General features: G+C 42.5%; 1 protein-coding gene across 3 annotated transcripts in view; it reads right to left on the bottom strand.

Annotated features, from left to right (window-relative positions):
* The window catches only part of LOC310902274 (uncharacterized protein), a 214,940-nt gene that overhangs the window by 175,808 nt on the left and 25,838 nt on the right, over window positions 1-13,294 (bottom strand). For 2 of the 3 annotated variants that reach the window (XM_083843530.1, XM_083843529.1), the window contains exon 1: window positions 12,600-12,726. The exons of the other annotated variant lie outside the window; for it this stretch is intronic. The gene's annotated coding sequence lies outside the window, so the exon portion shown is untranslated. Of the gene's footprint in view, window positions 1-12,599; window positions 12,727-13,294 lie in introns of those variants that run through there. 3 annotated transcript variants of the gene reach the window in all.

Here is a 13,294-nt window from a genome sequence, read left to right as displayed (position 1 = left end):
TTACAGTTGAATACTTGGATATATTATTCCTCTAATATTCTGGTTACATCCTTTTATCTTGGTGCCAACCATCCTTGACAATCAAGGATTACGCAAACTGGTCAGTCAGCATACATCATCTAAGCTGGTATACAACAGTTCTGAGGTTATTGATTTTTGTAGATTTTATATCCCATCAAACAGCTCCATCTAATTAACTCAATTTAATTTAATGCCACTCATTCATTACTTTGAGCTCTTAAGTGCCACACGCTAAGTTAGCTGGTTTTCCATCTCCTCAGCTTTCTTTTCAGTTCTCTTTCATGGATCAGGTAACTCTACACTGTATTTGCAGCCAAAGGCTTCTGGGAATTAACTGAAGGGCAGCAACCTTCAATAAAGCTGAGTTTCTCAGCTAAAGCAGGCTCCACTTAATCACTCTCTGAATCAAGGAACTGCAGCATCAATGATAACATCTCCAGTGCAAAGCACTCCCAGGACTCAAGCCTAGTGGATAACTAGCATGTCTGGACACAAAATGACACACTGGGAAGTTGGCTCTATGGTCAGTGATAGCAGATACGGACAAAGAAGCCTGCTCTTGTGCCTCTTCCTTTTGGAGTTTTGATGCCTTTTTAAGCTACTCTTAGAAACCTAGAAGCACTACGTATTCTCCTTTCCCAGTGGTCTGTATGTAGCAGGCTTCTTCCTGTACTGTGCCTGTGCAATGCAACCATAATCTCCTATCTCTTAGAAATGAGCACTGGAAAGGACAGGGAAGGAACATAACAAGGCCTGAAGCTCTCAAAGCAGTGTATTTTTCTCCTGGTTCTAAACGATTTTATTACATCTCAGATTTTCATCACATTATCTCAAATGGCAGAAACTGGCCCACTATTCACTTTCATAGCATTGCCATTACTGCAAAGTAGCATCTCTTTTAATGGTGCCAGGGTTAGTTGCTCCAGACAGAAAAAAAGGGATTATGGTAGGGTGCCCAATTACCCACTGCTACTTTATTTCATCAGCCATTTATCAACACATTTTTCATTTGGAAGAAATAAAATCAATGGTAGGTGGAGCTCTTTCAGAGCATTTAACTTCCTGGCATGATACAGGTGGTAACACAGCTGAGATCAAACACTTTCACCTTTCCTCCAGAGCCAGCTTGGCTGCTGACTAGCTGATTCGCAATTAGAGATTGCAATATTTCTGGCAAGGGTTGAGCATCCTTTCTGCACCTGGGATTTGAGTGGCTGTTGCTTTCTTACTTCAAGAACTTTCACTTTCTTAATAGCTTATCTAGATTTTACCCACCATCAGTAAAAAAAGAAAGACCTGGCTCAAATTATGTTTGAGTTAAAAAACTATGGAAAGCTTTAAGCAGATAAGGAGAGCAAGAACACAGACGCTGTGCTGCAGTTTATATACCCTGCAATAAGTACTTCTCTGCTAGTGTACTATAAGAGAATGGATATAACTACATTGTGGGCAAAGCCTGAGTTAGTTTCAGGAGACCTCATGGCTTATTGCTGTCATTTCTGCTCCCTGAATATTTTTATTCCAACGTGGAAGAACAACAGTTCACCAATAACAACTGCTCTGCATACGGCTTTTTACAAGTGTAATACCTGAGATATCCATGAGGGCAATAGAAAAGGGGTACCATCATTCCAGTGCTTTTCAGGGAGAAAGAGGTACTGTAGCGTTTTGTTCTACTTTCAGAAATCTTTATCCCTCTATGGATTTTTTTGTAATTTATTTTGTAACGTAAATACAGAATAACTATCCTGCCTCTAGAAGGACTAGAGAACCTGGAATCAAAGTGTCAGTAATGACTCATGTTCACGTGGCACCAAAAATAAAATCTGTCAGGGCTTGCATGACTCACATAATTGCTGGTACAGATTCAAAGCTTGAAGAAAAGTCACAGCAACACAAGCTGTTTCTCTGACAATATAGAGTATTTCAGAATGTAAAGCAAGGAAGAAGAAAATGCAACTACTCTCCCCCTCTACTCTATTGCTGTGATACTCCACCTGGAGTGCTGTGGTCAGCCCTGGGGCCCCCAGCATAAGGACACAGATCTGTTGAAGCAAGCCCAGTGGAGGGCCACAAAGATGATCAGGGGGCTGGAGCACCTCTCCTGTGAGGACAGGCTGACAGCCTGTGGGGTTGTGCAGCCTGGAAAAGAAAAGGCTCTGGGGAGACCTTATAGCAGCCTTACAGTACCTAAAGGGGGCTGCAGGAAAGCTAGGGAATGTAGTGATAAGAGAAGGACTAATGGCTTTAGTCTAGAAGAGAGTAGATTTAGATCAGACATCAGGAAGAAATTCTTTACTCAGAGAGTGGTGAGGCACTAGAACAGGTTGCCCAGAGAAGCTGTGGGTGCCCCATCCCTGGAAGCGTTCAAAGCCAGGCTGGATGGGGCTCTGAGCAACCTAGTGGAAGGGGTCCCTGCCCACGGCAGGGGGGTTGGAACTAGATGGTCTTTAAGGTCCCTTCCAACCCAAACCATTCTATGATTTGATAACTAAACTTTGCCATAAATTCCCCACGGGAACTTTAAGGACGCCTACTTCTTGGTGGAATTTTATATTGCAGTAGAAAACTTCAGATCGTGGCCGGTCTCCACACCTGGCACTTATGGCCTGTTAGATCCCCTGCAGGGTCAACAGGATGATGGTGTGCCAGTCTTAGGTTAATCTTCTCTAACATTTCTATTAAAGACCTAATATTTGCTTCAGTTAGTCAGTCTTTCCAGTTCAACAACACTTCAAAAGTAAAGTTTCAAAGTAACTAGGATGCCTGGTTTTCAAATTTAAAGCCAAATTACTTGTAGCCTCACTCCTACAAATATCAGCAACAGTGGGCTGACAGATAAATTAATTACAGTGTTTAAAATTACATATTGGACACTTTTCTCCTCCATATTCAGGCCAGCTTCTCATCCAGTAATGTACGCATTGTTTTGTGATTTATGCATTCCTAGTATGCATGTAACTTGATAAATCAGCACATCTTCACACTTCTTACCCTGAAATGGTTTGTCAGCATAGGCTTGAGATACTGGTTCTGCAGGTGCATGTAGATCAATATTAAACACATGGTAGTTTAGTCTTCAGTGACTAATGTTAGCTCTGCTTCACCATTCAGAGAGCGCAGTTACCTAGGTAAGACTTCCAAAGCACTGAACACTGACCAAAGCCTGCTTTCAACCAAGTCAGTGGTATAACTCTTGTTGAAAACCAGCATACAGATCCTCTGCTAAACAGTGGCTATGGATCACAACATTCCTTAAACTGTAAGTAGCACCACATTAAAAGAGGTGTCAGATGGTTCGAAACAAGATGTTGGGATACACTAACAGCTCTTTCACTTGCTAAAACCTGCTGCTGTGGGCTGTCATGAGAACAGGTACATCTCGCCACATGCTATGCAAAACATATGTCAGATTTTCTAACCTTTCCCATGGGAAAAAAAAATGGTTACCCAGGACTCTTACTTCATTGCCCATCACTGACATTCAGTGCAAAATGGAGACAAGCTTTTCCACCTTTTTTTAGGCTGTGCATTGCCCAAGATTCAATGAAGTAAAACCATGGAATGGTATAAAGCAAGAAGAAACACGGACCAGGCTGAAGCAGCCACAGTTTCACATTCGCTGTTTCTATTGCCATATGCAATTGACTACTAACTGTACCAGCATTTCCATTACGAAAACACCAGGAAATAGCTTTGCTGTTGAAGTAGCCTGTGATTTTAGCCTTGTGTTTTTCCATCACAAGTTGATGGAAAGGGAAGAGCTGGGTAATGCTGGAAAAAATGATTTATTAGTCAACTTGGAAAGGATGTGGAAAAACAACACTAAGGAGGATGCTCTGTTTCAGCCACAGTTGTCACAGCCTAGTATATAGTCCCAAAGTAGACAAGAGAGGGCAACAAATCGGTCTGGGGGAGCTAACAACATCAGAGACCGTAACTGATTCCTCAGACCAAGGAAGCTGACAGCATACAAAAAACAGAACAGACAAAGACATTGTCATCCTATGTTACCTGCCTAGCCTGGCTGCCTGGACAGGCAGTAAAAATAATTCACACTGCAACATTAGCAGTGTGCCCACCATGGAGTGTCATGAGATACCACAGACAAACAAAGCACTTCAGAGCATTGAACTGACAGGCAAACCAAGTGCAAGAACCATTTCCTTCACCACTGGAATGCAGGCACCTCTGGAACAAAACACGGAAGAGATTTAGCAGCAAAGATTTAACTCGATACTGCAGCTAGTCTGAAGGAAACTGCAAAGATAGGGAAGTCTATAACAAACACAGCTAGAAGATAGCCAGCTACAGAAATAGCTATGGGATAGCCCCAGCTGCACACACTGATGAGAAGTAACACCACTTGTTAAGGACCACATCTGACTTGAGTCTTTGCCTTAGCAACTCACTGAGAGACGCAACTCAGTGCTCAGACAATCAGAACATGGCCAGTTAAAAAAAAAAAAAGAAACAACCAGAACAAATTCACCTACTAAATCACCGCCCTACTTCTTGCAGCATCCAAGATTTCTGTAGCCAAGTGTTCAACCAAGTATCCTCACTCAAGTTTTCATCAGTCACAGCCTTTCAGAGAGGAGAAGATATAGGGAGGCCAGGGGAGAAGAGGGAGGATTCCAGACAGCCACAACAGGAGGCAAGACTTCTATTGCAGTCACTATCAGACTGGATTTTTCTCTGTACCAAGAGCACCTTTGTACAGTCCCCACCAATATGAAATATGCAGGCTATTACATTTACATACTGCCTTCACGTTTCAGCTGCTTTAGGAACAAGACAATAGTCTATGGAGAATGATCCGTGCTCTTTGCTCATGTTCTTTAGCATACCCTTGAGCTGCACTGCTCTCAGGCAAATGCCAAAGAAACCAGGCTTTCATCCTCCACAGCAGCACTCTTCCCCAGAGGGAAAGAAATCAAAGCTGTCAGTCCTACCATTTACTGAGAAATCACCCTGTCCTCTCACCCACTCACCCTCAACAGATGAGCAACTTCACCACATGCATGTCAGCCTTCAAGATGAAATGGAAAAGCCTGCAGCCAAAGCAACAGCTGCCACAGCTGATTTTAGCCACTGGTTTAAAAAAAAAAAAAAGAACTGAAGGGAAAGGAAGGGGAGAAGACAAACTCTTTAGACTCTCTTATTTGTGTTACAGAAGGCCTCAATCAGCACTACTACAGATACAGTACCTATATAGACTACTGGTCTGGCTCAGGGTACTTAAGTCTTAAGACAGGAGTCAGGCAAGACAACTAATATTTCTGTTTTTACAGCCAGTGAATTTAGTGACCTTATGACATGACTAGGGTCACAAGGCAAACTAGGATTTTTATCTCCTCTTCTGTTACACTGATCAGCACTAGACCAAGAAAAAGGGGCCATTAGGCTGAGAGCACCAGCAGTGCAAAAGGAGCCTTTGTGAAGGAAATCTAAGGAACAAGCCTTGCCACTGCAGTTGTCAAAATGGTAATTGAAACTATTACACTAATACTCATAAGTGGCTTCCAGGGGAGTACATATTATTTGTTCTTACTTTTTAAAACCATCCTTGATACTAAAAATCCCAGCCTTGGAGGCTGTTGTCCTCCTGAACTTCTCCACTTCTCACAAGCCTGCAGCAGAACACTATCACAGAATCGTCTAGGTTGGAAGAGACCTCCAAGATCATCTAGTCCAACCTCAGCCCTAACACTAACAAGTCCTCCACTAAACCATATCACTAAGGGCTACATCTAAACGTCTTTTAAAGATCTCCAGGGATGGTGACTCAACCACCTCCCTGGGCAGTCCATTCCAATGCCTAAAAACCCTTTCAGTAAAGAAGTTCTTCCTAACATCCAACCTAAACCTCCCCTGGCACAACTTTAGCCCATTCCCCCTCGTCCTGTCACCAGGCACGTGGGAGAATAGACCAACCCCCACCTCTCTACAGCCTCCTTTAAGGTACCTATAGAGAACAATAAGGTCACCCCTGAGCCTCCTCTTCTCCAGGCTAAACAACCCCAGCTCCCTCAGCCGCTCCTCGTAAAACTTGTACTCCAGACCCCTCACCAGCTTGGTCGTCCTTCTCTGGACTCGCTCGAGCACGTCCATGTCCTTCTTGTAGCAAGGGGCCCAAAACTGAACACAGTACTCGAGGTGTGGCCTCACCAGAGCCGAGTGCAGGGGGACAATCACCTCCCTAGACCTGCTGGCCACACTGCTGCTTATACAGGCCAGGATGCTGTTGGCCTTCTTGGCCACCTGAGCACACTGCTGGCTCATATTCAGCCGACTATCAACCAGTACTCCCAGGTCCTTCTCTGCCAGGCAGCTTTCCAGCCACTCATCTCCCAGCCTGTAGCTCTGCTTGGGGTTGTTACGCTATAATGCTATCCACAAGGTCTCAGACCCCAAATTGTGTTGGGGGGGGGGGGGAGGGGATTTGTTTTTTCCTCCTAAGTTTAATTTCCACCCGTGGATAATTCAAGGTAAAGAGGAAGGAAGAACTGGGGGGAGCTATAAGCCTTTTGGCTACTCCATTCGCACCAACTATGTACTCCTGTATACCAAGATTCTGCCAAAGCCACACAACTTCACAGCCCTCTCTGCTTTGAAGTATGCATTTACCCTGTCCTGTGAACAGATGTGTGTTTGTACTGCTGTGGTGACTAATGACTCCAATCAGAAAAGAACTCCACAATGCCAAATGCTGCACACATGCACAATAAGAAACAGCTCCTGCCCCCCAGAGCGGTCCTAATTTAAAACAAGGTGTAATGAGGGGGATGAAACAAAGAGGACAGGATAAGAAGATGAAAAAGCTATTGCATGAGCAGGTGTTTTTGGTGACTGTCTCTACTCACCTCCTGCTTTTCACAGAGCTTAGCTGCCTACAACCAACATACCATAAAGACTGAAAACATGAGTCAGGGTTTGAAGCAGGCTTTTTTTTTTTTCGTCCAGAAGAGGGCAGGAACATAGCATAAAGCTATCCTAATCCAGGGAAGTTCAGCTGTTCCAATGCATTTTCGAGCAAGCTATTACAAGTGATAGAGTGACTCTCTAAAGTAGTGTTAGGGGAGGCAGAGATTTAAATGCTGCTCTGAATTTTACAACAGGTGAAGGTACTTATCTACCCTGACCTGGCTCTGCTTTTTATGACTGGCTTATTCTATTCTCTGATGTCTAAAAAGGATGAGAGAGGGAATGAATGAGGGAGTATTCTTCTTCCTATTCCTGCCTGCAGCAAAGGCAATGTTTAATTTATAGCATGCCCACTGCACACACCCCTCCACAGCTTGCATAACTCAGAATCCACACCAGAAGGGCATGACATATCCTCCAGACTGCAATATGCCCATTCATTTTCTGATACCAGCGCCACTCTTAGGATGACTACTGCATACCAGGAAATAGCTAGGGGGAAAAAAAATGTGCCAAAAGAAAGGGAGAGGCACATGCCAAGCTCTTTTCCAAGAAGATTGTGCTAGAAAACTGGGCAGTGATCTGAAAGGATAACTTCAGATGAATAGACTAATATGCAGCCCATGTACTTAACCTGTATGCCAACACACAATATAGCGCGGCTCTGCTATTCAGCCCATCTGAATGTAAAAGTGTGGGAGTTGGAAGCTCTCTGCTGCCAGAATGCCAGCCACAAGCCAAAAGGTACATTTGGTTGCTTGTCAGTGCAGCAGATGTGAAATGGGCATCCTTTTCCTTCTCTGACCTCCTCAAGGACAGCAAAACCATCTCCAGATGGGGCAGTAACAGAAACTAGCAAAAATAAATGATTTTAAAAGAAGTTCTGCTTTTTGGCACTATTTCCATATCTTGACAAATTTCTGCTGTGGAAAAAAGTGAAAATATCACTCCGCTAATATTTATAATTTGTGTAAGAAAATCTAGGGAACTGAGGACATTCAAATAGTTATCGATAGCAGTGAGGAGGGCTTGTACTGAAATGGAGGGCTAACCAGCACATGGAGACACTGAACACATTGGAACAAGGCACCATAGTACTGTCATCCCTGACGAAATCTCAAATTGCTCTTACACATACCTGCTTACCCACTGTTGAAGCAGTAAAATGCAAAATGAGTTATCCGAAACCTGGGGGCATGTTCTTTACACTCAATGGTTAGGACCAAGTACTTAAGGGTACCTGGGAGTGGTTGGGAGGGTTGCACCACCCACCTACACAGCATGGAGGAAAAAGCACTGTGACCATATATACAGAAGGAGAGGGCAGGAAAGAACAAGTCTCACTATCCACCAACCTCTTCATGCCTCTACTAGAATCAGGGCTGTGGAGAAATTAGGAGCAAACAGGCAAAGGAGAAATCTGTAGGTAACGGTTCTCCCCTCGAATGAGATTTTCCTTCAGAGACTAGGCAAAAATAAGTGATTTTGCTGTTTTATACAACAGTAGACTATCTTCCCAATCCTGCCATATTATAAAACAGTAAAAAGAGAAAGTTAATTGCAGCAGCTATTAATCAGACTCCATATGAACCTGAGAAGGCAGAGATGTGCACTATCAGCCAACGTATTATGTTAGAACTGAAAAAAAAAAAGAAACCTAGCTCCATATTCTAAATGGCTTTTGCAGTCTCAGAAGGAAGTGGGTGGGGGTAAGATTAAGGAGAGAGAAGCAAGCCCTACGATCAACAGATTGTATATAGAGAGTCATAATTAACTATGGATGCAAGCGAACATTTTGCTTTTACAGACCTCTAGGAGGAATTGAACAATGCTGACGCTGTGCACTGACTTAACAGATTAAATTCCTTTATAACGGAGGAAAGTAGCAAGGGGAAACATTTTTCACTTCTCTTCCTACCATTACTACTTATATTGCTCAGATTCTGGCTTGTGCTGGGGATACACGCAATACTTCACTCAGAGAAACTACTGTCCTTTAGAATGGACTCCCAAGAATGATTTTTCTACCTCAGGGATTCAAGGCTCTAAAAATCTCTGTTACACTTCAGAGAACAGAAGCAAAGGTTGACTGGTTGTAATTCTACCAAACGCTGGAAAGGGAAAGGAGTGGCTTTGTTTGGGTTTGATGTACTTTAAAGAACGAAACCAGAAAAACGTTTGGCGTTATCCTGAAACACCAGCAAGCAGTAGGCTTTGCCAATGGTTCAGGAATATCCAACATGTCACGTCAAGTGCTTTCTGTGTCTTGATGCCTAACAGGAGCTCTTGGCATCCTGCAGACAGAACCAAACTTCCCAAGGCTTCAGAGAATCCCCAAGTACTCCTAGATTCCCAAATGCCATCAGAGTCTACATGGAGACAAAGAAAGCAGTTCTCAAATTCTTGCACGCCTTACAGCCTTGTAGCTTTCTCCTGTAAGCTCTTTCACATGTGGCCTCAGGGAGGGGAGGAAAAAAAAAATAAAAACTTCTTTTGAAGTATCTAAACTGCTCCTCTATTTTCTCTGACTGTATTCATCTGTCCATTAAGAGCAGATGAGTTGGCACTTTTGTGCTTTAAGACAGGAAATAAGTCTGATTTAACAGACCAGAGCCAGGTTTTCAAGCATGGTGAATATTTGGTTCTGCTAGTTTATTTTGGCACCAGAACTACTACAACTTCTAAGGATGTACAAATACAGAAACTCACAGAAAAAGTACAGAATTAGGAAGGAGCAATCAGCCTCATATTTCCAAGGATTATGGGACACACAATACTCAGTCCATTATGCCAGTTGACCTTTTTAAACCCAAGCCAAATGCACAATGAACATCACATCCACATTTCATGCCTTATTTTAAGCATACAACAACCCTGCAGATATATAAACATCAAGAAGCTAAACACTCCATGAATGACACCGCAGCTAGGGTGGAAGAGTTACTAAACCCCATTTGGTCAGAGAAACTGTCTCTGCCCTGGCATCAAACAGCTTTGATTTTCCATAAGGCATTTCATCAGGAAGGTGTATGGCATGCAGCAATTACCTATGTTCTCAAAAGTGGTGAGACAGATGACCAGCTGCATACCTATCCTCCTCCTGGCCTAGCTCCCAAGCACTCTGGCATTTTCCACTGTTGCCTACATGAATTAGAAGACAAAGGCAAACTACATTAAGGTTCCTGCCAGTTGGGTAGTGCTTCAGGTTTTAAGGACTGCAGCCTGGGATTCAGTTACAACAGTTACTGTTTACAACATGCTACAAATACCCTGTTAGGAAACATAACAGTTCACTAACTATAGAGCTGCTCTGCACTGTGAAATATTTCAGCATGGCCTTGCCAGGGTACAGCATTGTTAAATATTCTGCATGCCCTTGAAATCCAGATATTCACACCAAGTCCGACTAACTTTTCACATACGTTCCCTGGATGGAAAATTACAGGTGCCCAGATTAATTCCCTGCTTTCTGTATCAGAACTGGGGCTTTGCTTGTTTAGTTTTTCAACCAGAACACTGTTTCTATTGTTCTCCATCATCTTCTCTCCCTATAAAACAACACACATGAAAATCCAGAGGCAGCAAGAGCAGCTTCTCTTCAGAAATACGACAGCATCAGAACTTCACAGAATCGTCTAGGTTGGAAAAGACCTCCAAGATAATCCAGTCCAACCTCAGCCCTAACACTAACAAGTCCTACACTAAACCATATCACTAAGGGCTACATCCAAATATCTTTTAAAGACCTCCAGGGATGGCGACTCAACCACCTCCCTGGGCAGCCCATTCCAATGCCTAAAAACCCTTTCAGTAAAGAAGTTCTTCCTAACATCCAACCTAAACCTCCCCTGGCGCAACTTTAGCCCATTCCCCCTTGTCCTGTCACCAGGCACGTGGGAGAATAGAACAACCCCCACCTCGCTACAGCCTCCTTTAAGGTAACTGTAGAGAGCGATAAGGTCTCCCCTGAGCCTCCTCTTCTCCAGGCTAAACAACCCCAGCTCCCTCAGCCGCTCCTCGTAAGACTTGTTCTCCAGACCCCTCACCTTCACCTAAACTTCAGTTTATCTTCTCCAAATGACCCATTACCTCTGAAGCCTCATTCAGAAACACGTTTGCCTCTTTCTGAGGGAAAAACCCTTAAGATAACAAGAAGGTGCTAACTCACTAGCACCACCATAGCTGCTCTCATTTTCACATGAGACTATACTGTTTCACGTATTCCTTTACTGACATCACGAAGGTACAGTCTAACTTATTTCTGATAAAGAAGATAGAGCAAAAGTAAAGTTCCCAGGAAATAACATAGTACCACTGCATTTCTCCTCTGTAGCAAACTGCAGTTACTTCAAAAACAAGATGGCACCAGAAACTGACTGGAAAAAAAAAAAAGTACAATATGGCAAAGGGGAGACTAAAAGTCTAGGAATTCTACAGCTATGTATCTGTTTGCTTAGGTAAGGAATAAAGAATAAGGGACTACCTGCAGAAGACATGCAGAACATGAGGTACAAAGGACTAAGGGAATGCAAAGTGTAAAGGAAAGACTAAAGTAAATCTCTCTCAGGCATTTCTTCAAAGAGCTTGGCAAATTCAGGAAAGGATTCCATACTGACTGTGCAATGTAACCCAAAGAGCCAAATATTGTCCAGGGATATTTATGATGCTTTATACAGAGGCTATTATCCCTGGGAATGGGCTAAAGAATCATTTTGCTACTTCCCAGGTCCAAGGCTCTAAAAATCTGTGTTACACTTAGGAGAGTAAAAGTGAGGTATGCAGAAGTGATCAAAGGAGAACAGGCTGGTTTTATAGCCTGCAGGGGAAACAACTGATCATATATTCTTCCTATGACAAACAACTGAGAAAGTAATTGAGAGCCTAGTAGAAACCAATGTTGTTACCTCAGCATTATTGATTTTAGGCAGACATCTTAATCTAACGCATGACAAAACTTTGGTCATTGCAGTAAGATATAGCTTTCAAGGAAAAATGATATTTATAAAGCTAGTTTGTGGTTCAGTTAGAGATTCTTATGAAGTCAAGCCCAGACAATAAACAAGTGGAAAGACAGGGACTTCTTAAAAACAAAATGGACAGAAAATTCAATTAAAAAGTGAAAATATAATTCAAGTATACTAAATCTAAAGGATCTTCAAAAGACTAAAACAAAGCAGCAAAAACGTAACTCTAAAATACTGTACTGAGAAAGCCTAATTCTTCTTAGAGAGATGACTAGCACTGAAAAGCTCCAAGTTCATCTAGCTGGGGGCTCCATTAAAAAAAAAAAAAAAACACACTGAATTTAACAAAACCATTTCAACTCCTTATATTAACCGAAACTTTTTTTAAACCAAAATTTTATTACAAAATGAAGTCAGAACAGAATTTTTAACAAAACTTATATAGTCCTGTGTTAACATTCAAACTCAAATAAATACACCAGTAAAGAAATAAAAAAGAATTAACAGTGAAGAGCACAATTACATAAAATTCTAACAATCATATTTCAGGAACATACTAAAAGAATAAATGTGAATTTGGTTCGTACCAATTACTAAGAGCTGATATTCAATTTGTTTTTTAAAAAAATAAGACAAATAGGGGACAATAGAGACAACACTAAACACAAATTAAAAATTCTTTCCTACCTTCCATCTGTTTTTTCTCCTCCAATAAATAGTGAGCAACCATATCTACTCTTGCCCTTTGCAAGGTTAGGCTAAGCTCTCTGCACCTCTCACACTCCTCTGTTTCCCAAGGGACCTGAGCCATCCCACCTGCACCTTTTCAGCTAGAAGGAAGGAATGCACCCCACAAGGAGTTACAGATGATGACACTAATTGTGCCCTCTCTCCAGCAGATGTTTTTCACCTGCTACATCCAGTACCGCCTTCTTCACATCTACATCACATTAGCCAAACACAACTGACTGATATTAGTAGTCCCTTCTCTATTTCCAAATGATGAATTCTCAGTCCACCAGAAATTCTTGGGTTTAGTCCCAGCGTGAATAACCTAGCACAGTTTTCACATGCTTGTGATAAATTCTCACTCTTGAAATGGCAATCTGTCCTACCATTCCGTACGAATCAGATCTGGTGAGATGAACATTCATCATTGCTTTGCATGCTTGGAGAACACTATATAAGGACACCCCTAATGCTGCGCCTCTCCCGTTGTCAGGCTGCTGCTGTTGCTTTTGTTCACTGGAGACTCTGGGACAAATGCTCTTCAAGGAAGGGAGAAACCACTGGGCTTCCAAAAGGCCTTTATCTTTGGCATCTGCTCACACAGATAATATGAAACAAATGCAGTCCGCTGGCCTTTAACACACATCTCTTTT

The sequence above is a fragment of the Anser anser genome (assembly GCF_964211835.1).
Source record: "Anser anser genome assembly, chromosome: 7".
In the NCBI taxonomy this organism is placed as follows: Eukaryota; Metazoa; Chordata; class Aves; order Anseriformes; family Anatidae; genus Anser; species Anser anser.
Note: the sequence above shows the minus strand (reverse complement) of the source record. Positions and strands in the feature narration are given on the sequence as shown.